Raw genomic sequence first — 22,687 nt, forward strand, 5'->3', positions numbered from 1 at the left:
TAGCCAATGTTGGTAAAAAGGAGAGGTGAATATAGGCATTATGGTCACTCTAAACGAATAAGAGATTCAGGTAGGGAGGCACAAAGAAAGTTCAATTTAAGAGCGACGAAAAAAGGAAAGGGGAGGAAGGAGCCATTAGAAGAGGTAACACATAAGCTTAAGTCTCTATCAAATAAAACGATGAGGGTTCAGAAAGGTATTGATTTTGAGAAAGAGGCCATCTTATCAGTAAAAAAAGAGAAGTATAATAGGAAGCAAACCCAACAGGATAACCTCAAAATTAGCAAAGACACAGGCTCGGTTGCCCCCCATCAAAAATAAAAGTAATGCAAACCGGGAAAGTAGCCCTAAAGTGATACCTAGATTAAATACACTACATTATCAAGGTGTTACAAAGCCAGAAGAAGTGGTTAACAGAGGGAATAAGTGGCTTTATTTTGAACACGTAAAATTGGGGAGGGGTGGCAAAAAATCTAAAAAGAGTGGGTATTTAAATAGAGCACACCTACTCAAGGTTTTTGCCCATTGCCCAAATTTAAATGGAATAAGCTCTCGAGATCTAAGAATAGTGGGATTCCAAACAATTGGGGATGGCAAGGAAGTCACTAAAGTACAGCTTTATTCGGGCTTGGTGACGTCCGCAATAGAAAACGCAGAGCAAGAAATCCGTAAAGAGGGGATTCATCTAGTGCCCAAAGAAGAGTTAGTGCCAGTGTTTAAGGTGCCCCAGAAGAAACCTTTCTTAAGATATCATGCGGGGCTAAGCAAGAGGCAGGTGAGGCTCCCCGAGGAGGAAATAGAGGAAGGGAGAGAAAATTTTAATATAGTAATAAACAATACAGATATGTTGGAGGCATGGAAGAATTGGAGTAACACCTCCAGCTTAGCAGGACCTTCATATAGTTATAGGGAAGATTCAGAAGTGAATGGGCCTTTAAGTGATGTAGAATAGGCAATGGGGCCGCCACTGAGCATACAATTGGTCTCTTGGAACATAAATGGATTGGGAACACTTCTAAAACGTGAAATTGTGAAAGAACCTGCAAAAAAGAACGAAATTATTTGTATACAAGAGACCTGGCTCTGTGGTGTTCCCCAAATAGTTAAGGGGTTTCGACAAGTCCACCGTGCAGCTGTAAAATAAAACTTTGGGCGCCCCGCAGGTGGCTTGTTGACAATGATATCAACAACTCTAACAACTAAAACCATTTTGATATCTGTAAAGTGTAAGTGGCTTCTTGCCTGCATAATCCAAACCACATTTGCGGATAAGAAATATAAATTTATACTGATCCTAAATGTGTATATGCAATGGAATTCAACAAAGGAATATGGGGTCGAATTGTTACATTTTAAGAATGATATGGATACACTTTGTGATATGTATGGAAATGACCTGATTGTGTTAACGGGAGATTTTAACCATAAACTAAATCCAAAATTGTCAGATCAATGGTACTCAGAAATTCGAGAGGCATATGATATAAAAAATGCAGAGTTTATGGAAACAAAAACCTCTACAGATGCGGTGGAATTGGGCAACTATTTATCAAATAAAAGTTTCTTTTGTTTAAACGGAAGGATAGTCCAAGACCGCCCGGCAAAGAAAACTTTTAAGTATGGGGCACATAATTGCCCAATAGACTATGTGTTTTTGCCGGCATGGAATTTCGAGTTAGTGAAAGATTTTAGCATCAACCCCATGGAATGTAGTGATCACAATCTAATAAAGTTAGAATTGGAAATAGCACAATACATGGTTTGCGACAGAGTTATCTGGCAAGAGACAGAGTACCCGAAGCGGATGACCACTAGGTTATCTGAAAAATCAATAGAGAAGTTAGTAAGCCTGCAACATAAGATTCAGCTAGGTTGTCTGAAGGGCCAAGACCTATTCTGGTTTGTGGAAAGAATAAAACAAGTAGTAGAAAGTATAAGTAGAGAACTAAGGCCCCCTGCAAAAGAACAGAACAAGAAAGGAAATACCCAAAGTAAGAAAGGAACATGGTTTAATCAGGATTGTTTAATGAAAAAAAGAGAAATTAGGAGAGAAGAGCGTAGCCTACGCAAAAAATTTACACGAGCAAAGGCGGAAAACTTATTAAAAATTAAGAGAGAATATAATATGTTAATCCGCAATGTAAAAAGGATTCATAAAGAATCTTGCTGGGGCAAATTATTGGAAGCCATTGAAAATAAGAACCTACGGCAATTCTGGAAGCTAATACAGTCAGCCAGGGAACCCTTCATTACACCAATGACCTGTGTAGTAGAGGAAGATGCATGGGCTGAGCATATTCAGAAATTGTATGCCCCGGGGAGGTTGTCGGATAATTTGGTACCAAAGCAGTGGAGAGATCTAGTAGAGGATCTCAAACATGATTGCTCAGTAATAAACGTCCTCAGGATAATTAGGACTTTAAATGTAACTAGAGCGGCAGGCCCGGATGATATGCCGGCCCTGATATTAAACTCAAACCAGCCCTGGTGGGCGGAATTCTTCTAAAAAATGTTTACCTTAATACTTGAGCAAGGGGTAATACCTGCAAACTGGAAGGGTGCAATAATAAGGCCTCTGCATAAAAAAGGAGATGTACATGCCCCTAAAAACTACAGACTAATTAACCTTTTAGATATAGGAGAAACGATTTTTGCTAAGATGATACTCGGTAAGCTAAAAGAGTGGGCGGATCTTCGGTCAATCGTACCAGTGGAACAGGGTGGGTTTAAAAAAGGCCACTCCACAATTGATCATTGTTTTGCCCTGTGGGCCTTAGCTAGGAAATCGATTGAACAAAACGGCAAACTATGCTGCTGTTTCGTCGATTTCCGAGCGGCCTTTGATTCAGTAGATAGAAGCAGCCTTTGGGAAGTGCTAGAAAATGATGCATTGCCGGAGGGCATATTAAATATTCTAAAAGAATGACATAGTGACAACTGGGCCCAGGTCATTAGAGATTCAACGGGCTCATTAACGCAGAAAATCCCTGTAAAGAATGGCTTGAGACAAGGGTGCGTTTTGGCACCCTTGCTCTTTTCAATCTTCCTAGCAGATCTTCCCGTGGCTTTGGAAGTTGAAAAGAGTGCGAGCCCACGCATGAATAATAATAAAGTCGCATGCCTTTTATATGCTGATGATTTAGTGATCGTGGACCAAACTGAAATGGGCCTCCAAAGGAAATTAAATGCCTTTCAAATATATTGTGAGAAAAAGTTTTTATCGGTGAATATGGAGAAAACAAAGATCCTATGTTTCGGGAAGAGGGTAAAAAATTTTAAATGGTTTTTAGGTTTAGACAAATTAGAGGTAGTAAATGAATATAAATATCTAGGCCTTTGGTTTGACAGTGCATTAAAGTGGAATACCCACGTGGTGGCACAAACTTCAAAGGCATCCTCATCGGTCTGTGGATTGAAAAAATTCAATAAGGACTATGGTGACATGTCTCACAGACCGCTACTAAAGGCATTTGAAGCTATGATACCCCCACAAGTTCTCTACGGCGCTGAAGTGCTCTATCTGAGTGGTAAAAGGGGTTGGGACCGGGAGGAAGGGAAGATAATTAAAATGCTGTTATCTCTACCTAACGGTTCCATGTTGCAAGCTATTAGATTGGAGGTAGGCTTGACGGCATGGGAGGTAAAGGCACAAATGTCATTGCTAAGATTTTGGAACCGTCAGACGCCCGGTGGTGAACAGAAGGTGTCAATTTGGTGCAGAAAGGAAATACAAGCAAGCAGTTTACATTGGGCACGGGAAGTGAGGAAAACCCTTCAGCAAGTACCTGCGCAATTAAAGTTGACCCTCGAACAACCTTTATTGGACTTAGTTTTTACTAAGAAAATGCTCAGGGACCGAGGGCATGAATATTCTAGATCACAAGATCTAGAGTACCTGAAGTTGAAAAAATCAGTGAACTGGGTAAGGAATGAATGGGAAAAGGAGGTCCGGTTTCCTTATTTGGATGTGTTACCCAGTAAATGGTTAAGGTACGAAATCATGAAGGTTCGGGTAGGCTTAAATCCATGGAAGATCGATAGTAAATTAAAAGTAGCCCTGATCCAACCTGATGGTATTTGTAAATGTGGCCTAGGTGTGAAGAATGATATTTTACATATACTACTGGACTGTACATGGATTTTAACAGTGCGTAAAATGTTTCTACGTCCAATATTTTTAAAGTATAAGGTGAATACACGATCAGAGGCTGTTGTTCTCCTTACTGAAATGTCGTTTTTAGATATTACAATTGCGTTGGGGAAATTTTTGAAAGCAATAAGAGAAGCTGTAATGGAGACAACCAAGGAAGTTGGGAAATTTTAAGATATTAAGATTTAAAAAAAATGGAAAATGTGAATTTAGTGCTTTTATGGTTTTAAATGTGTATTGAATGTTAAAATGAATTATGATGTAAAAAAATTCTATTGCTAAGTGGATCCATGGTCTTGTGTATGGTTCATAGACTATTGTCTAAATAAACTTTGATTTTACTACTACTACTACTACTATTTGCTGATTTCATGAGGTACTTTCCTCCTCAGTATGGCCTTTAATTTTTGCTTTTTTGAGTGATATGCACGTAGCTTTCCGTCAGTGTGCTTCATATTGTGTTACTCTTTCGACCTCTCGTCATTCATTACAAAGTTGCTCTCATTATTGCTTCATACAGAGCTCCCACATCCATTCGCTTCTGTAGAACACCTGCGAAGTGGAAAATAACTATGTCTAACCACAGGAATGGCAGTAAAATACCTAAGCAACCACTTTTTAATGAGGTTGTGAAACAATCTGTTAATTTGACAACGAAAAGGGCTGTGTCTTTGCCATCAACTGCTACCCAAGCTTCGCCGCCTCACAGTGACCAGGCATTATCTGACACCATGCAAAGAATATTGCAAGAACTTTCTGGGGTCAATCGTCGATTGGAGGGACTGGCCATCACAATCACATCTTTAGCTGAAGAAACCAAATCGATTAGGGCAGATCTCACCACTTTTCATACAAGAATTGAATCTCTAGATTCTAAAATATTGGCCATGGAGAATCGTTTGGATTCAGTTCAGACTTCCGAGCAAGATCTTCTCTTCCTTCATAGTAAAATCATCGATTTGGAAGACCGCAGTCGAAGAGACAATGTCCGTTTCTTTGGATTTCCAGAGAACATTGAGAGGAATGACATGAAACTGTTCCTCTATGATACTCTTCCACCTATGACTGGTATTTCTTTTGCTCCACCTCTTGAGATTCAACGTGCCCACAGACTTGGCCCTCCACGTCCAGATCCTTCTGCGCCTCCGAGACCAATTATTGCTTGTTTTCTTAGGCATGAGCAAACTAGACAAATCCTGACAGCGGCTCGTTCACGGGGTTCTTTTCTCTTCCAAGGCCATACTATTCATATAGCTGCAGATTTTTCCGAAGAAACGAATGAACGACGGAAGGCATTCCTTTCAATGAGACCTCAATTACGCCAATTAGACATTAAGTATGGCTTATTTGAACCTGCACGCTTCCGTATTACCAGGAATGGAGAATCCAAAGAATTTTATGATCCAACTCTTCTACGACAATTTTTGGATGACATCACAACTCAAGACATGGAAACACACTCTTTCCAATGTGATCAGTCTAAGTCATCTCCTACTCCTCCCTCACATATGCCAATGCAACATCCACGCAATGTTAGTACTTCCAGGCAGAGGGGTAGAGATCTAAATTGTCTTCCTCGCTCTCAGGATGAGAGGATGTCAGCCCTACACTCTGTTTCTACTCTAACTAAGGATCCGCAGAGAGACAAATCTAGATCGCCTCTTAAAACTCCTTCAGATGCTGACTGAATTCTTCTTTGCTGTTCAAATGTTTATTATTGTACTTTCTTATCTCTTGACTCCTATACTAAATTCAACTCTTTTTTTTCCTGTTTCATGTTGCGTTCTCTGCTCTGATGTTATTCTGTAAATCTCACTTCTGATATATGCCGTTGCTCTCTCATTCTTTCATTTTCTGTTCATATCCTTTCTCATCATACTTTTCTTTTAGATGTTCTCTGAATATTTTATTATTTTATTATTCATCAATGTATTTCTATGATTTCTTGATATGGATGCTGCCTATGAAATTCAACTGTTTATTTTGATGACTTGTTGTATTATATAACATAATTACTTTTACTTCATATTTTATATTTCAGTATTTACTCTAATTTCATTGAGCAGTTTCACTTTAGCAGTCTTTTTTGCTTCTCCAATTTATATCTTCTTATTATTATGCTATTTAATGCATGTTAAGGCCATAGTATTTCACATGTTGCATTTCCTTTCTGCTTTAGTGTTCTCCTTCATTTCGAGATACTAGTATTAATCAATTTAACAATACATATTTAATATCCTTAGTTATTTACAGGGTGTACTTTATACTGATATTTAATTGTTCTATGTGTCGTAGGTAAACTTTGTTCCTTTCTTTCTTATTTTCTTCCTTCCTCTTGCTTTATATACTGTATTCTACAATTGTTCCTCTCTCCTTGTATTCCTTTTTTCTTTTTCATATTCCTTATGTTATATATTATGTCCCAAAACTCCTTAGCACACGTATATTATAGTACAATCATGTATAGGTGTTGCCACACATTTAACACAATCACAATACGTAGTAGTCAGTTAGTACAAATATTATATTTATTCTTGATCGCTGGAAGTTCTCCACACAGCCGACACGTGTTTCGTCGTAACTGGGAGTATAACCCACGACTTTTTCAAGGCTGTAGAAATTCAAAATAAACAAAACACAGATATGTTGCCATCTGTATATAGATTTTTGGCCATACATTGTAATAGTAGCCATACGTTACACAGTTTTTGTGGCCCTTTTCTTGCAGAATTATACTAGTGTGTCCACTCAGTGAATTTCAAAACACATTATCCACCATTTCTCCTCATTAAAAGGGTGCACTCCACACCTTGATAAGCTGTCATATTGCAAGATATATTCCCACAGTTTTTAGGTTTGGACTCACAGTATGATTAAATACATTCATCTTATTATATAACACAGAATGTACCTCTATGTATTTATAGAGGTCTATGAACCTGTTTCCGATGGAGAGATCAAATACTTTGATAAGCTTATTAAGGCGTGGTTTATTGCCTTAAGTCACTGTGATCATCATGCGTCTTATTTCTATAATATGATACACCCTGAACCCACACCATGTGTCGAGCATTTTTCAGAAATCTGGTGATATATATTGTGCTCATAGTTATTTTTTAGTGCATAAAATATGTGGCACTGTGTGATCGCTATTTCATTCATAAATACCTATTTCCAGATCTGTTCTCTCAAAGCTGTAGGAGTAATAAATATGCTTTGATTCATACAATTCAAGTGTTATTATGTATTGGTTAATAATTGAGTAGACTTGATTTTATACTCATTTCGGGTTTTGGACTTACTTAATATGCGGTGATAATTCCAACCCGCATAGGGGTTCTACGGGGGTCTTCTGTAACGATATCCACTTAGTGTTGTCCACAGTGTCTCCACATCCCATTCTATTTAAGTTTGCTGAAAGGAGTATTGACGTTCTTATTAGTTTCATATTTGATTTCCGGTGGTATATAAAGTAACTATTTTTATCATTGATATTATCTAGGTTCTCCGAGCTACTATGGGTGATTTCAAAGTATCCCCGGATAATTCCTCATATGGTATATATCCTGAGAGGTCTTAGCTCATGTCGTTTAAAACTTAGCATCTTAAATGCTAGAACATAGTTATATATTTTATCTGAATGTCTATTAAGTCGTTAGTAGACGGTATCTTTACAACCATTAACTTATTAGGTCATTTGTCGTAAAAAATGAGCCTCAACATTGATTCCCTTTGATCCCCGGTTTAAAGTTTGTTTTTAACATTATGTACCCATTTAGACAAGTTAGCTATCCCCATGTTACGGGTACCCGTTTCTCTTACCTTTCGCCCGTCTTGTTTAGTCCGTCAGTGCTCCCCGTTAACAATCAGCGCGTTCGCTCGATTGTCGATCTTTCAAAACGCCGCGTATTTATTAGAAACACTTCCGTGTTTACAAAAACGTTCGTGATGGGTCAAAAAAAGTCGCGTGACCCACTTCTCATTACTTCCCCGTTGATTGGTTAAAAAAGGTCATGTGAGTGATTCCGTGTTGTGCGTTCCGGGTGTTTAATTCTTATAGGAGGATGGTCGCCATCTTTTAATGTTCTAATCTAAGTCACCTTTGATCTACTGTCATGTGTTTCCTAAGTTATAACTTACGTGATTGGTGTATTTGTAGCGTCAATTTATGTTATTCCTTAGTAATATCTTTAAATACCGCCATCTGAATTAATTATGCGTGGTGTCTTTCTAAACCCTATCGTTATATACAGTCTCTTTATTTAATTTTTATGTTTCTGACACCATATTTGGTCTCTTTATTTAACTTATATGTATCTGGCATCATATTTGATGTTTTTTACATAAAGAAAAGGTCATGGTCCCTAGTTTAGTGATTATAATCTTAATTGTTTTCGAAGGTATTTACAGTGATTCTATTTCTTAAGAATGCAGGAGAATTATCAAAGCCTAGCATGTTATTCTATTGTCCACCTGATATACGTGTCTGTGATTTCTGATGAGCATGGATTAGGCCCAATGGGTTTGATATACAGTCATCGATTTCGTCTTGTATTTACCACACACATTCTTAAAGAAATATCCCTCGCTCAGTCTATAGGCTTAGTGTGTTATTTAAACGTCTGTATTATCATTTGATTGTGTGACACGTCTAAGCCATGGTATTTTCCTGTTCTGGTTTATTATGCAGCGAAGTCATCTCTTTCGTTTACGATATAGTTGGTACACAGATGAAAGTATTAAAAACCGGTTGCCCATAATTCACTTGAAATCATATGTTTCTATCTCTTCATTCAAAAGTGATGCAAGGGGCTTAGATTTGGTGTGTGTCCCTATATAGTGACGGTACTAAGTGGTCATTCATTACTAGTGTTCTAAACAAATTATCATTGGTATAAATATCAAGGTCTATATATACAGGTGCACGTGTTTGGTGATTATATTTTCTCAGTGATCTAATGGTCTCTCCATCATGTAGGGTCAGTACATAGTCATGGTACTTACAGTAACGAACGAATATATTGTCATACTACATTTTTATAAATCACCATAGAATACATTAATTCATACATTCATATATGAACCTTATTTCAGAATCGTGTTACATTTCACAGTGTCCACATGTGAGCATGTATGTGTTGTATCAGCTATCTTCCTAAAAAATAATGTAGCTCATGGTCAATGTTTAAACCCTGTTCTACGCTTCGCATTCGCATAATCCAGAGGGCTTCTCTCTGTCTCAGTGTTAGCTCTCTATTGCCACCTATAGGTTGTCTAGGTGTATGTTCTATTCCAAAGAATTCAAACATTCGATGTGTTGTCTGTGCGGGACAGATAGACATGTGGGCAGCAACCGGGTATCGCATATCACCCTGTTTAACTGCCCTGATGTGTTCGTTAATTCTTTCCCTAAGTGTTCGTATAGTACTCCCAATGTATTTCTTACCACATTTGCAGACAAGAGCATAGATTACGAATTTTGTCATACAATTGATGTTGGTGTGAATGTGATATTTTCTACCAAAAGGACCTTCAAATTCTGTCACTGTTATTTTGAATTTCTACAGCCTTGAAAAAGTCGTGTGTTATACTCCCAGTTACGACGAAACACGTGTCGGCTGTGTGGAGAACTTCCAGCGATCAAGAATAAATATAATATTTGTACTAACTGACTACTACGTATTGTGATTGTGTTAAATGTGTGGCAACACCTATACATGATTGTACTATAATATACGTGTGCTAAGGAGTTTTGGAATTTGTCTGAGGCGTATGCTTATGTTTGGAAGGAGTAGGTGGTTCCTTCTACCTTATAGCACCGTAAGGAATAACTTCTGTACTAAGAATAAATTGTGAGACATTCTAAGTGGCGCCGGATAACCTATATCAAACCACTGCTTGAGCTTGACTTTATATATTATGTCTTTCTTCCTTCCATCATTTTATGTCTTAATTTATTGCAATACTGTCTTAATCTCTTTTCATAGTTATATCATATTATAGATGTCAATATTCTTATTTCATGGCTTTATATTACATAGCAGTGTGTTAAGGCTTATTATGGTTGTCATTATGTTACACTCAATACTTTGCATTTTTGACATTTTCCATATATTCCATACTATCCTTTATTAATTTGCTTCACATTTTCTTTCTTCGGATGGGGTCCTGTCCCACGGCGTTGCTTTAGTGCGCCCAGACCCGCGGTTAACAGTCTCGGTTCCTTCTTTATTTTCCTATCTTATTTTTCTCCACTTCTTCTATCTTCTCTATTCTATTTATTCGTTTCCTTCTTTATTTTCCTATTTTATTTTTTCTCCATTTCTAATATCTTATTTCTGTTTACTTTTTCTATTCCGAATTTTTACTCTTCTTTTCTAAAACCTCTTTGCGTTCCCCCCCTTTTTGTTTTCTTTATTTTCCTTTCTTTCTTTTTTCTTTCTTCTTTTTCTTTATATCTCTTTCCTATCAGTTTCTCAGACTTTTCCACACTTTGTCTTTTGTTTTCCAGAGTAACATCTTTCTTTCTCCGTTTACTTATTCCTTTTCTTCATCTTTATCTTATCCTTAAATTCTTCTATTATGTCTTCTACTCATCCATTATCAGTGATTTCCTGGAATGTTCATGGTCTCACCCATTATATAAAACGAAAGAAAGTCCTTTCATATTTGCACTCTAAACATGTGGACATTGCTTTACTGCAGGAAACACATTTGGATGATGTTGAATCTAGTAAACTCAGCAGAGATTGGGTCGGAAAAGTTATTCATAGTAGTGTTTCTAAACCAGATCCCACCAACCCTAATCCTGTTCGTAAGTGTGGTGTAGCCATCCTTTTCCGGAAGTCACTCCCCTTCACAATTTTCTAGACATGGTCTGATCCGGAGGGTCGATATGTTTTTGTCAAACTGAAACTTGGGAATTCTTTTATTTGTCTTGGCTCTATCTATGCTCCACTTGGAACCAAGAAACAATGTTTCCTTAAAATTAATCGCCTTCTCACAGAAATAAATACCTCTCAAGTCCTCATTGGAGGGGATTGGAATTTGGCTCCAGATCCTGCACTTGACAAAACAGGCTGCCTTGATACTGTTAATGCTTCGGATAGAGACATTTTGCGTGATATTCTCGCCGACAATGGTCTTGTTGACCATTGGAGGCTTAGTCACCCACAGAATAAAGAATATACGTTCTTTTCTTCTACCCATGGCACATTTTTCCGTCTCGACTATTTCCTTCTTTCTCAAAAGGCACTTCAGTTTGTTACAGAGTCGAGGATTTTGGAAGCAGCCATATCCAATGACTCTCCTGTTTTTATGTCTCTCGATTTAGGTCTCTCTAGTCCAGGACGCAAACCATGGAGATTGAACATAAACAAATATAAAACACCTGCAGGTAAACTTCTGTTACAATCACACCTTCAGGATTATCTTACTATTAATGAGGATTCAATTTCCTTCAAGAGAACGGTCTGGGCAGCTGCTAAGGCGACCATTAGAGGTCAACTAATGCGCGATGCTGCTCTTCTTATTAACAAGAACAACGCTGCTAAACAAGTAGATCTTGAGCAAGACATTCAACAGCTTTCTCACTCATATGTTTCGAATCCTACCCTCCAGAATCGTAAATTGTTGGAACAGGCACGAATGTCTCTTAATAGTCTTTTTACTTCTAAGGCTGAGTACGCCTTGCAAAAAATGAAAGGGCGACACTATGAGCAAGGGGAAAAAGCTGGTCGGTTACTGGCTGCACAACTGCGCCAGAGGGAGGCTGCTATGGCGATTCCAGCCATTAAATCCAGCGGTGGCGACGTGTTTACTAGACCCCAAGAAATTGTTGAAGAATTTGCTTCCTTTTATAGATCTCTTTATTCTCCAAGCACTCATATAGATAAAATCATCAAAATGTCCAAATTTTTAGATGCGATACATCTTCCATGACTTTCAGATGATGGTAGATCTTTACTTGATGGTATCATAACAAAAGATGAGATTTCTTCTGCTATAACTGCCTTACCGTACCATAAAGCTCCAGGAGACGATGGTTTTCCTCCTGAATTTTATAAATGGACTGGTCAGAGCATGGTTGACACCTTACATGCCTCGTTCAAAGAGGCCGTTGAGGAATCCTCTTTTGGTTCTCTTTCTAACGAGGCAATTATAGCTGTTTAACCAAAACCTGGTAAAGATCCTTTGTTGTGTGGCAGTTATCAGCCTATATCTCTCCTGAATTCTGATATTAAAATATTAGCTAGCATTCTTGCATCGCGTCTTCGTAAAGTTTTACCTTCTTTATTTCATAATTCACAAGTAGGTTTTGTTCCAGGTCGGTCATCTCGGAACCATCTCCGTACTTTGTCTCATACTTTATGGTCAGCTAAACACCTTGCAGACGATGCATTACTTCTTTCCCTTGATGCTGAAAAAGCATTTGATCGCATTGAATGGGAATACCTTTTTACAGTCATGCAAAGGTTCGGCTTGGGTGATCAATTTATAGATAAAGTACGTCTGCTCTATGATAGCCCATTGGCTCAAGTTAACTGCGGTGGTTTTCTGTCTACCCCATTTCCAATTCGACGAGGTACTCGTCGGGGTTGTCCACTTTCCCCTCTCCTTTTCCTCCTAGCAATGGAACCTCTGGCTGCAGCTATACGTCAATCTGCTGAAGTAGTAGGTGTCTCTCTTCCAATTGGCCATTCTAAAATGTATTTATATGCAGATGACATTCTTCTTACCCTTACTGATCTTCCCTGTTCTCTTCCCACTCTCCTCCAAATTATCAACGATTTCTCTTCTTTCTCGGGTTACAAGATAAACTCGGATAAAAGTGAAGCATTACCCATGTCCATTGGTACTACGAAAGCAGCAATATCTGGCTTTCCTTTTCATTGGCAAACATCCCGGCTTAAGTACTTAGGAATATTAATAAATAGAGGTTTGGATAATATGGTCACGGATATTTTGACTCCTTTAATCACGCAAATGCAAAGAGACTTTGATAAATGGAAAGCTCTGGGATTATCTCTTTGGGGACGAGTTCAGGCGGTTAAGATGGTTACTCTACCACGGTTTCTTTATGTTCTAGGTATGCTCCCTCTCCACATTCCCCTAACTACTCTTCGATCCATTGATTCCAAAATAAAAAATGTTATTTGGGGTACGGTCAAACCACGCCTTGCTTTGGCCAAATTAAAGGCTCATCAACTACATGGGGGTTTAGGTCTTCCTTCCATTGAGCATTATTCACTTGCCCTTCATATCTCACAACTCACTTTTTTTCTGCCCAAATCTAAAGATATACCTCAATGGGTTCCACTTGAACGTCACCTTTTAGCTCCTGGTTAAGGTTTGTCCCTTCTATATGGCACGGGGACCAGTTCTTCCGATCCTAAAAACCCTATCTTGTCTGCAATGCATAAATCTTGGCAGAGAGGTCATCGTATACTTAAATCTAATTCGCGAGTTCACGTTAAAGCCCCTTTATGGCTTAATTCAGCCACTCGTATTAGTGGTCGCACTTTGTCCTGGCCTTTATGGCAAGAAGCTGGCATCAATTCTATAGATCAACTTTTTCATGATGAAACTTTTAAACCCTTTTCCCAACTTAGCGAGGAATTTCATCTGCCTCCTACACAATCCTATAAATATACCCAACTTCAACAAGCTATCATGAAGCACTTATGCTCTCCACCAGACTTACTCTCAGTCTCTCCTATTTTGTCTTATGTGCAGTTATGGGGAAATCTTAAAAGTGTGACTTCTGGTCTTTATAAGACATTCCTGCATCCTCTATTTTCACAGCCTCTCTCACTAGCTCTTCAGTTGAAATGGCAATCCCGTTTATCAGTGGTATATTCCAATACTCAATGGGATCAAATTTTAGAAGGACTACATAAGGGGGTTCGGGAAGCTCGTCTCAAATTCTGTATTTTCAAAATTCTCCATGAATGGCATTGGTCTCCTGTTAAATTACACCAAGCTAAGTTGTTATTACATACTTCCTGCTGGAGATGTTCTGCTTCCGGATGTGATATTACACATATCATTTGCGAGTGTCCTCGTACTAGATCCTTTTGGCTTTTTGTGAGGAAGACATTGGCTTCTACAATGTCATTACCTTTACCTTTTACACCTGCCAACATTATTTTCCACGATTTTCGAGGATTCCCGAAACTTTCTAAACCGCAAATTCGTCTTCTTCATACTGCTTTGGCTACGGCAAAAATTTGTATACTACGTCACTGGAAATTCCCCTTGGCTCCTTCTCAGGAAGAGTGGTTGGTGGCAATGACGCAAACAGCTTTCCATGAACGCACAATTTATAATTTACAAGATCAGGCTTTCATTTTTCTCCAAATTTGGTCCCCTTTCCTGGAAACCACAGTGGACGATGACTCTGTTCCTACTCCTTCTTCTTCACACACACTGTTTCTGCTTAACTCTATTCTCTCTATGATCCCCTCCCTGTTACTTTACTATTGATGCCTTTTCCCCTTCCTGTGTTCCACTTCTCTTCTTATCTGTTCTTGTTACTCTGGTGATCTCTTCCTTTCTTTTCTTTTCTTTTCCTCCTTTCTTTCTCTTTTCCTCTCTTTGCTTTTCTTTTTTCTTTCTTTTCTTTTCTTTTCTTTATCTTTTCCTCTATAGTATAATTTACCTATTATTCTTCCTATTCTTACCACATATAGGATTATGGAATATATGTTAATTTTGTTTCCTCATATTTGTTATGCCTTATTTGAGTTCTCTTCTCATTTGTATTTTCTTCCATTTATCATAATATTATTCTGATTTATTACTACATTTGTATTCGTATTTTCATCTGCAAATTTTAATAAAAAAATTCAACACATATTCTATGCAAGATTAACTTGGTGTTTCTTGAATCGTTTTCAGATATACTTGGGACATTCTCTGAGGACGCGAGAGGGGACACCTTATTAATCTACTTTGCTTGGAACATAGGAAGTATATCCCCGTCCTGTATCTTACACTGGGTGAGGGTCAGCCATTGATTTATTTATCTTTCTGCTTGAGTGACAGAGAGGTCTCTCCTTCATATTGGCCTCCATGTTATTTTGTGGATGTGCCTATACTTATAGCTCAATTATCATCGTTAGTCCCTAATGTGATTCCACCCCCATGTACTGTTATACTACATATATAGATTTTCTGGTGAATCTGATTCACCTTATACTAAGACTATTGGTCAATTTTTGCTAGAGGATTCAATTTATTTTGTTTCCTATCTACTTTCAAGGGTTTTATAATATATAAGAATGCTTATCTAGATTTGAATTTATTATGCTAGTACACCCACATCTTTGGTGCACGCTTATTATTTCAGCCTTATTTAATTCTAATTTATTATGCTAGTGTGCACATACTCATGGGCATGTGTACTTCTTCAGCCTTACATTTTCTTACCCCAATTCCATATTATGATGTCACCAATCCACTTCTCCAACAGACTTTATTTACTAAAGCTAATTTTTCGTTATCTTGAGACCTTGATTTATTCAAATTGTTTTCTTTACTTATTTTCTCACGTATAGGGCCTCTCTGGCTTTGCTCTATTTATATGGTATCGCTTTGTGGTTATGAATTCCATTTCCTGAAGCGACTCACAATTCCTTGAGGTTATCCTTCCCACAACTGTAAGTGACCCGAACTTCACAGGATACTGCCAACTGCCTTTTGGTGGGCTTCTTGAATTAAACTTTTTTAGCTCACTCTTTCACTGCATGTAGTCTGGTTACTGGCATTAGGTTTCTATCCATGTCTGATTTGTCATCCTACTGATGCCTTGCCCTTATAGGCTTTGATAGAGTCTTTAGATCACAGTTATCAATTATTCTATATTACAGGCAAACATTTATGTGGTTGCCTGATGTTTTGGCTCAAACCTACTAACTCTCTAATTTTCTATCACTTCAGCTATTTTGTCCTTACTATGGGTCTTTTTTATCACATTTATCTATATATATTTTATCTGCACATTTTTGGTGAATCTTTCTCTCCTTTCCGGAGTTCTTGGTGTTGCACCATGTTGAGTTATATTGTCATGCTTTTCAATAATATTACTCATTTCTCTGATTTGAGTTTGTACTATTTGTGTCTACAGCCTTGAGAAAGTCTGGGTACAAATTCTGTACTGACGAAACATGTATTGGCTGAATCTTACGCTTGAACATGAATACATGAATAAAAAAAGAAAATCACACGCACAAAGACTTCGACTTGGCCATCTTGTCTTGAAATGATTAATAATCTACGATGTATTGCTTGTATTTTACAGTCTTATTGTTTAATTAATTTTGAGACTTATAAGATCTCCGAACGTTTCAATTGGGTTGTGCTGTACTCACCTTTTCAATCTCTGTATCAATTAGTAATACACAACACACTGACCATGAACATAGGCATCAACTCAAAAATGACAAACGCTCAATTCAATTAGAAAACCCAGTGTGCGATATATTGTAATTCATATACCTTATGTGTGTTTACAGAAATATTATTAGTGAAATCAGACAGGACAATATACATTAGGCATTACACAACTGTGAGAATACAAATATCAAACACAAAATAAAATCAGGTACATATTTACAAATGCAACAAAAAAGGAACAATTTATTTTACATAAATAACGCCAAATATACTTGTAGCAGCGTCCTAATCTTTTTATAATAGCTCTAAATAGACATGTGTTTACTATTTCATGTGCAGCTTTGTCTATTTGGGAAGTGAACGCTTATATAATCAACGTCGACTTTTCGACCCCTTATGTCTGAGTGTGAATAAACAGCATCACTGTGGGGTCTTCAACAGGACTGTAAACCACGCTCCTCCTCACTCAGGTAGCCCCTTAAAACTAACAGACTCCTTTGACTACTACTGTGGAGAGCTGACCTGACGTTGTTCCTGTGCTGCCCTTTATCCCTCACGTTAGAGGGATACCGCCAAAACCGCTACCTCTCGCCGCACCCGCTTCGCGGGTGCCACAGCGCGGTTAGAGGCGAGGGGCTTGACGCGCTGTTGGTGCTGCCGCTATCCAGGACTTGGGTGGAGTGGAGGAGCTTTTGGCGTGTGTGTGAAGGGCGATGACAGGCAGGGACTCGTTAGACCAGGAGTCCCTGCACAGCCACGGAGATCTTGGCCGCGCCCCCTCGAAGCCACGCCCCATGCCAGCAACGCTACCTATTTAATATCACGATGGGCGCGTAGCGGAACGCGAGCGGAACGCGGTGCGAAGCCCGGGCAAAGGGCGGGCAGTCTGTGGCAGTCAGGGGCTGTCTGAGGCTGGGCTGGGCCACCCCTCTGTCATCGGCGACTCACACAGCGCTGGTGGTCTTACTATCACTAGTGAGAGTACCTGTTCCTCCTTAATATCTCGAGCTAATGACCACCCGCTCAGGGAAGAGCTTGTGGGGAGGTGGCGGAGGGTGTCCAAGCGGTGTTATAGGTACCATGGACAAATTCATTACACGGGTAGCAGCCGTCATTGAGAAGGAGATAGCTATGACGGAGCGGCGGCTTTCGCAGGAGCTAAATCCGTCCAAGAGATCATCCTTGGGCTCTATAGCTCTGGTAGAGTCACCCATAAGCAATTTTGCTCCCCCTTTAACCTCCCCTCATATATCCAACGAACCACGGCTTGTTTCATTGAGGGCTAGTATTGACAGATTGGAAAGCTTGGCTGCATCATCTACTCACGCTCCCGAGGTTGATGGCAGTGAGGCACCCCTTCCTATTGTTTCCCCTGCTACCATAACCAGCCCTGTGTCCACCCCTCCTTCAGCGGGAAATCCTAAGTCTCTGGGCAAACCGCTGTCGGTCCCTAAGATCTCGGCATATACTAAAAGGAAAAGGAAAAGGATTGCTAGCCCGTTTAAAAGGAGCTCCCTGAAACTGTACAAAAAAGCACGGAAACAGGGATCAAAGGGCTTAGGTCCCAAATGTCCAACAAATTCCTCTTCTCTAATTAAGGGGATGGGTTCAACCGTAAAATGTAAGTGCCCTTCCCTTTCCAACCCACCAGCCTTTGTCTTCCTGTGCCCCGGCTACCTTAGCACAATTCGAGGGGTTGTTGAAATCACTGTTGTCCCAGATTGCCGACAGAGTAGCAGGGTTGGGAGATAGGCTAGACAGGCTTGAACAATCAACCCTGGATAGCTTCTTCTCGCTGAAAGCAGTTATCAAACTCCACTCCAAGATTAGGGAGGAGGTGCAGGGAGGGACCTCACCAAACAGTACTACCATGGTGTCCCAGCACGCCTTGCCTGATGTAACCCCTGTGGCCAGTATAGCAACCCCTCAGCCGACTAACATTGCACCCGCAGTGTCGCTGGGGGCTTCCTCGGGGAGTGCTGGTCAAAGAGCGCAAGCTCTTCCTAGTATTCCTAGCACCCCAAAGCGCCGGGTCGGGCTGAGCTGCCAGGGGGGAGCGGCCCAGTAAAAACAAAGGGAACCCCAAAGGGGTCGGGCAAAGGTAAAGCCACTTCTCAGACCCGCCCTGCTGAAACTCTGATTTTTAATCATCCCCCTACACACCCGCAAACACAACCGTAAAACGTTGCCCATAAAGCCGTATCTTTCAAAACTGCCCCTAAATCTCCCCCAGTGAACCTGCCCCCTGACTGCCACCCGTATGTTGCTGTCCTTATAAATGTACCCACACTGAAGGCCGGTCACAATGAATCCCCTCAAGCTTTATTAAACAAAACTATGCACTGGCTTGAGTCCAACAGACCCCTTGCGAGGGGCCTTGATGGACACATCATAGGAGCCAGAAGGGTGAATTGGGTGGGTTACGGACACAAGCAAGCGGAAGGAGACTGCGTGGTGGTCAATTTTAGGGACAGAAGAGTAGCACAAACTATTTGCGACTACAAACCTAATTCTGGGGGGCAGGGAATCGGTATAGTGGACTTAACGTTTTTTTATCCAAGATTAGTCCCAACCCCGACTGGTCGAGATTTCGACACGGGACGGAGCAATAGCACCAACTATTTTGATTTCCCTGCTAAACCACTATTTTATCCTCAGGCAGTCTGGCCATCACCTGGGTGGAGACCTCCGGGATATTGAAACGAACCTAATCTTGGGGAGGCCCCCGGAGTTGGCAAATCTGTTGGTGACCCTGATTTGAGTGGGCTGTCTGCGGATTTTGCCACATCCTCCCCGAGCAGAGTAATCCCCACTCCCATGTATGAGAGAAGTCAGGTTCCAGATGGGTAAGGAAGGGTCAGCAGCCTAGTGCTCCAGGACTCTTTGGCGGGGGGAATGACCTCGACTCCGGCGGTGTTACAGCTGTGACGGATCCAGTTCTCAGGATTTTCAGCTGGAACATCGCCGGAATCGACAGGAAGCTGGAGTTGTCTGACTGGAATGCCCTTGTGGAGGGATACTCCATATGCATATTCCAGGAAACATGGGCCATGGAGCCCTGCCATAAGGTGGGCTATTCGTCCCACTTTGTTCCCGCTGTCATGTCCCAGGCAGGGAGGGGGCGCCCCTCGGGGGGCCTCCTCATTTGGGTTGCTGTCTCCCTGGATTGCAGGGTGGAGGAACACCCCACAAATTCTCCTGACATCCTCAACATTACGTTGAAGGATTCCCGGGGTCGCCTGCTCTTAGACATTTTTAATGTCTATGCTAGAGGTACTAGGGGAGGAGTACAATCGGCCACCATTCCACTTCTGGAAGATCTCCTTAGGCAACGGCCAAGGAACTCGTGCACCATGGTGGCGGGTGATCTAAATTGTACGTTCGAGCCCCTGGGCCTCGATGACATGTTAGGCATAGAAGAGGAGGATGCGAGAAAGGGGATTCCGGCCCTGGCTCTGCCCCCCATTAAGAAGTGGTCGCAAGTGGCGTTGCAGATCAACGCATTGAATTTGGAATTCGACCTGAGGGCGGTAAATGGGAGGTCCAAATCCGATCTGAAGGGTGCACACACATACAATAGGCCCAATCATACATCGAGAATAGATTATATTCTTCTCGATGTATGTTTATGGAACACTCTGAGCGACATGGAGATTATTGAGAGTATCGAAAGCGATCATAATCTTCTCTCTCTTGTTTTGTCTCCGGAGTGGCTAAGGGGTAAGGTCGGGTCTCAACAACCACTGCTGGCACCCAACACCCAGACGATCAGTGTATCTAACTGCGGGAGGCGGTTAAAATGGCCTAAGATTGCCCTGTCCAGTGAGAAACTATCTGCCATAGGGGCCCTGCTGGCTGTAGCCCAGAGCAATTTGGGCTCATTGCTTAGTGCACCCAAGGAGGCCACCAAGGTTTTTTGTGCCCTAATTGGGGCACTGAGCAAACTCTTCATCTCGCCCAGCAGTGCCCCGGGTATGTCTAACAGGAATAAATCCTGGACAAGACAGGGTTGGTACACGACCAAATGCAGGTCCCAGAAAAAGGCCTTGATAGGGGCTGTTAAATCCAAGTCCCCACTAGCAGTTAGAACAGCAAGGAAGGACTATTCTCTCACCTTAAAGGCAGCGAAAAGGGAGTGGGAGGAGAAGTTTTGAGAAGATCTTTTGGCTGCAAGCAAGGGAAAGGATGCAAGGGGCTTCTGGAGTTTGATTAGGAATAAGAATAGGCCAGATGTTTCGCTGGTTACATGCAACATCCCTGCCCAGCTCTGGTACATTCACTTCGAGGCCCTGTATTCTCATCCTGAAGGGGTTATTAGCGAGTCCTTTTCTTTGTAGGACGACACAACGGATAGTGACATGGATGCTTTTACTGAGAGGGAGGTGGCGGCTGTTATTAAGTCCCTAGTCCCATTAAAGGCTGCGGGCCGGATGGGATACCCGGCGACTTGCTTCGTGCCAATCCCAAGGAATGGGGACAATTGGTCGCTACATTACTAAATGCAATCATGAAGGGCGCACTGGTACCTGACTCCTGGAAGGGGGCGGAGGCTGTCCCGATATTCAAAAAGGGGTGTCGGGACAACCCCGCCAACTACTACAACTAATTGACTCTTCCCAAAAGGTGGCAGGGAAGGTGATTTTGGGGAGGGTCCTCCAATGGGCAGATGAGCACAAAATACTGTCGGACTTCCAGGCGGGTTTCCGCTCAGGTACGGGGACGATAGAACAAGCATTCAGGTTGATGCTCCTGTACTGGAAGGTGGTGGTGCTGGGCAAGGGCAGTCTTTATCTGGCCTTTATTGACCTGAAGACTGCCTTTGACCTAGTACCGAGGGAGGAGCTATGGAGGGTTCTGCAGGGGCTGGGACTGCCCGCCTACATCCTGTCGCTTCTGATTAAACTTCATTCAGACAACTATGCACAGGTGCGGTGGGGCAAGAATGGGGAGAAAACCAATAGAATTCCAGTGCGTAGGGGTGTCCGCCAGGGATGTGTGCTGGCTCCCAAGCTATTCTCATTGTATGTGAATGGTGTGGTTGAGCACCTGCTCAAGGAACCTGCAGATGCTCTGTCCCTGGCGGGCACCCGGATCCCCACCTTGCTCTTTGCCGACGATACCCTGCTCATTGCAAAGACACCTCAGGGTCTCCAAAAGCTCCTCACCCGCTTCCAGGAGTTCTGCTCCCTTAGGGGCCTGACAATTAACGTAGACAAGACCAAATTCCTGACTATGAACCCTCCCAAAAAGCTAGGGCCCCCACCGGTTCTAAATACCGTTCCCCTGGAGAGGGTCCGTGAGTTTGACTATTTGGGGATTCGCCTCAGTAACTCCATGAGCTGGACCCCACATATCCAAAAGATGTTGCTCAACCACAAAAGGGTGACCGGTGCCCTACTCAGGGAACATCGTTCATCCCCCAAACATTGTATCTCCCCAGCCATAGATATTTATAAAGCTAGAGTGGTTGCTGCGGCTTTGTATGGGGCGGAGTTGTGGGGCTCCACAAACCTGGAGGTATTAGCCAAGGCAGAAAGTAAATTCCTGAAAGATCTCTTGGTACTCCCATCGAGCACACCTACAGTCCCAGTGCTTCTTCACTTGGGCTGCAAATCAATCACGGACCAGGCGCGATTACGGCCTCTGCTTTTGTGGGCCCGCATGTGGAGGGTCCCGGAGCTAGCCTCCTATGCAGCAGGGCTGTCGGAGGTAATTGCAATGGAGGGATGGCATCGAATCAAATGGCTAAGGGACATCAAGAGCCTACTGGTGGAGCTGGGTTTGGAAGATTCCTGGGTTACTCGCTCTGCCCCTCCGAAAGCCACCCTGAAGAAGCTATATTGGGACTGGATATCCATCAAACTCATTCGCAATCCTCGTCACTGCAATTCGACCGCAGCTTTTCGGAGAATCAAAGACGTGGTCGCTTATGAGCCGTATTTGGACCTAATCTCCATTCCCCTGGACAGGGCTCTCTATTTCAAACTCAGAGGGGGCACCTGACCTTTGGCCAACTTGGTGTCCAGGTGGAGATCTTCATCTTCCCAGTCCTCACCCTTCTGTGCCATGTGCTCAACACGGGTGGAGACGGTGGCACATTTTTTCTTCGAATGTCCTGACTACCGTGCCCCAAGGAGGCGC

The sequence above is a fragment of the Lissotriton helveticus genome, chromosome 6 (assembly GCF_964261635.1).
Source record: "Lissotriton helveticus chromosome 6, aLisHel1.1, whole genome shotgun sequence".
NCBI lineage: Eukaryota > Metazoa > Chordata > Amphibia > Caudata > Salamandridae > Lissotriton > Lissotriton helveticus.